The following is a 4,429-nucleotide window of genomic DNA, read 5'->3' as shown; positions in this document are numbered from 1 at the left end:
TTTTCTTATTCAAAAACAAATATGCCACCAAGCTCTTAATAGAAAGATCACGAGATATTCCTATTTATTCTTTTAGTGCTTGTACAATAATGGGGCCAAATATATTTTTGTGTTTTAATGACGAATCAGCAGCTATTTTTAGAGCAATTAGGTTTGAAACAAACAAAAGCATCCTGCATTTAATGATCTGACTCTACACTAAGAAATTCAATAGCCATTTCCTAGCATGTACATATAGTTTCAGTGGTAAAATAAAGAAAAATATTTGCGTTTGATTTACAGTTGGCTTTATGTTCTTTTCCTTGCTGTTCGGTAGAAGAATTATTACAAGAGCAATTGAGAGATCAGAAATTCATTTCTACAACCTTCCTCTCACTGTGCATCATGCAGTATATCAATAATACATCAAAAAGAAAACTATACATTCAGAGTGGAAAAAGCTATTTTTTATAGCAGTGATACATATTAAATTATCAGTGATTTTTATCCCAAAGTGTATCTATTGTCAGGCATTCACTGAAATGTCTCAAATGGTTACTCTTGCTTTGTCTACAGAGGAGAAAAATAGTGCAGTTAAAAATTGTAGCAACCAGGCAATGTAACATGAGAACTGGGACAAGACCCAGTGTCTTTCAAAGTAAAAAGGATTCTTCCCACTATTTCAGTTAATCCAGCATCAGCCCTCACACTTTTAAAATGGGTTAGATTGTAAAAGGAGCTGAGTCACTGCATCATATATTCCTGTAAAAACTAGCTTTTGTGTAGTCAGCCCCCAAAGCAGATCCAAAAATCTGTATTAGAAACTTGGATTTCTGAAGCAAACAAACAAAAGTTTGTTACAGTTGTTGTTAACTAGAGTTAAGAGTGAAAACACAGACTGCAAAAGTCAGTTTTTAAAGAAGCAGCATGTTAAGCAGAGAAGTACATAGAACTTTGCGGATAAAAACCAGAAATGTGTTTCATATGAGACAGGATTCTGTTTAACTGTAGGGATTGTATTTGGAGGTGACCTTCCAGCACCCCAGACCCTTCCCCTTTTCCTAAACCAACATCTCTTTCTTTTAAGAAGGGGATATGGACAAATGGGTGGCTGGGTGAAGAAGAGGACACTGGGACAGCCTGTTGATTCTAGTTGAATGTTCTCGCCAGGCTTCCTTACAGAAGCGAGGCAAGAGCTACTTCTCTATGTTTAATAACACTGAATATCCCTTTAGTTTTACAGAGCTCAAATGCATTGAAACTGCAGTTTCAATGAATTTAAAAATGCATTGAAACTGCAGTTTCAATGAATTTAAAAATGCATTTACCAACTGCATTAAGCCATTAAAAAGATGAGAAAGCTGGTGTTTGGTCCTGCATTGTGCTTCAGTGTGAGGTTGGGAACAGACTGGTCAGCGAAGTTGAAACTGGGATAATCTACACAGGAAAAAACCACAAAGGTATAGAGCCCGGGGGAAAACGTGACAAATCTAAGGACACTCACAGCTTCCAGCTGTCTCACATACAAAGTAGATGAAAAAAAATTCAGAGGAGCACAGGTCTGTACTTGTTTAAATAGTAATATCTGGACCAAACATTTCTCCTCTTTGGAAGTCTATTATCATTTCCTAACCCAACCTCTCTACAAATTTCAGAACTTAATGGTATAAAACAAGATTTATTTTGAAAACTAGCAGATGTTCAAGAGACTAGTAAAGGACTGAGTGTTTTTCTTTAAAAAAAAAACCAACCAACCAACCAACCAACAACAAAAAAAAAACAACAAAAAACCAACACAACAATCAAACAAACAGGAAATAAGAATCCAGTCAACTTGATTAAAATTCCTGGATGAATTCAAAAATTAAATTGACATCAAACAAAATTCCTCATACACTTCTATATTGTAATATCTTTGCATAAAGGCTTAGAGACCATGCTTATAAACCTGGAGCTGACACCTGGCTGGGAGATACTTCAAAGAGGAGAAGACCAGAGTTTGAAATCATTGCAACAGGGGGATGATGATTCTACAAACACGAGTGCAAAGTTCTGCACTTAGCAAGAAATCAGCTGCACAGAGAAGAGTAATTGTTGCAATAAACTTGCAGAAAAGAAACCAGTAGGCAGAGTGGATCACAAGCAGAACAAGTTCATGAGGTCGGAAAAGGCTGAGATCCACTCTGCTGAGATACATAATCAGAAGAGTTGCCACCAAGGTAACTTTGGGAAGCTGTGAAAAGATTGGATGGGAGCTGGAGGGGTACAACAACAAAGGTCATGTGTTTCAGAACTGATTAAAAGAAAAGAAATAATCCATGCTTTTAATCAAAAACCAAGCCAAAAGAGAAAGACTGAACAAAAATATGGTAACAGTCTTAATTTATGTAAAAGGGTCCTGCAAAAAGAAAGGGAACACTGCCCATATTCACTTGGAATAAATCAGCTAAACAGCAGGAAAAGGTATTTAATCCAGACATTTGAAAAAGGAGAGTTAAGGACTAGACTAGACTGCCTGAGGAATGAGTGGAATTTGTGTTTAAGGCTTTAAGAACAGGTTATGCAAACATCCTTTGAGGTTGTTTTCATACTAGTTTATTGTGCCTTGAGGCAGGAGGATGACTGAGAATCCAGGTAATGTCACTTTTGGCTCTCTTGGTTGCCTTTTATTTGGGCAGGGGAGGTGTTAAGTGTAAAGCTTTAACATCTATATGACATCAACCAACAACCACTGAAGTTTAGGTATGTCAAGAAATCCCTAAAAACCAGTGCAAGTGCTGTATTTGTTATCCCTCTCATCTTCTTTCCAGAAATTACACACACTAAACTTGCCTTCACTAATACTGGAACCCACACAGTGGGTTTTGTGTGTATTTGTACAACAGTTAACCACAGTAAACCTGACAGCCCTGATTAAAATTTTGCTGCATTGCTGAATTCAAGGTTATAGGAAAATAAAAGAAGTCTTTTTCATACACTCACAAAAATGTTTCTGTAGTCTAAAGTTAAGCTAGAGTTCATCTATTAACTACAAAGTCAATCCTATTATATTTGATGTTAATACAAATGTTGTCACAAAAGACAGCATAATCAAAAATATATATTCTTATTTAAGATTGTTCTTTTTATAAAAATCCTTGTATCTACTGCAACAGCAGCATTACATAGCTAAGACATACATGAAATTATTAGTCCAAAGCGTGCTTTAAGGCTTCTCTGCATGTTTAGCTTTTAAATACATAGATTTTACCTTTTGTTAACTGATAACTCCTTATCAAAGCATTACTTTAGGTAATTTTGAAATGCACTTCCAAGCTCACTTTGAAAAGAAAAAAAGAGAATGGTGTAACAAATCTTTCAGGATTCAGAACTATATTTGCATGAAAGGTTGTTTAACAAAGACTTGTTAAAAAAAATTAATTTTTTCATTTTTATCTATATGTAATTTCTGAGTGAAGAAACAGAACAAGAGGACTGTTGCGACTTCAATTAATTTACAGGCACTTAAATTTACAGATTCTGCCTCATTTGAAGATTTAGTACAAGCTGTAATATCTACTATTGACAAAATAACTTCAAGCGTTCCTTATAGAAAATGAATGAAATGGAACTAAAAAGTAACGTCTTCCATTACCTGGTACAAATACAGCCTAATAAATCATCAGAAGAGGTACTTTGGTAACAATTTAAAACATTAATATTGTACTTCTGGAATACTTCAAATTAAAAACTGTTACAGAAACAGATCAACTGTTCATTTCCTAAACTCTGACAAGCCAGTGACCAGAGCACGCAAGAATCACAGTAGTAGTTAGGTCGGAAAAGGCGTCTGAGATCATCGAGTCCAACCTATGGCCGAAAACCATGATGCCAACTAGACCATGGCACCAAGTGCCACCTCCAGTCTTTCCTTAAAAACCTTCAGGGACGGTGACTTCACCACCTCCCTGGGCAGTCTGTTCCAGTGTCTAATCACGGTTTCTGTGAAAAAATTCTTAATGTCAAACCTAAACCTCCCCTACTGCAGCTTGAGGCCACGTCCTCTCGTCCTGGCGCTGTTCCCTGGGAGAAGAGACGGACCCCCACCTGGCTACACCCTCCTGTCAGAGTTGTGGAGAGTGATAAGGTCACCCCTGAGCCTCTTCTCCAGGCTGAGCCCCCAGCTTCCTCAGCTGCTCTGCACAGGACAGCCGCCCCAGACCCCTCCCCAGCTCCGCTGCCTTTCCCAGCACTCGGGATCTCCCGCGCACGCCAGCGGCGCCGGGACACGGCGGAGCCCGATCCCCTGACGCGCAGGGCGGGCCCCAGGCAGGGCGGGCCCCAGGCGGGGCGGGCGCTCCAGGCCAGGTGCGCCACTCCGCGCCTGCGCACAGCCGCGCGCCGGCCGCGCTCCATCCGGGCATCGCGCTCATTGTGCGCGCGGCCGCCGCGCTCGCCCGCCCGCTCTAAA

Source organism: Coloeus monedula (assembly GCF_965178545.1).
Source record: "Coloeus monedula genome assembly, chromosome: 14".
Lineage (NCBI taxonomy): Eukaryota > Metazoa > Chordata > Aves > Passeriformes > Corvidae > Coloeus > Coloeus monedula.
This window is presented reverse-complemented; position numbering follows the sequence as displayed.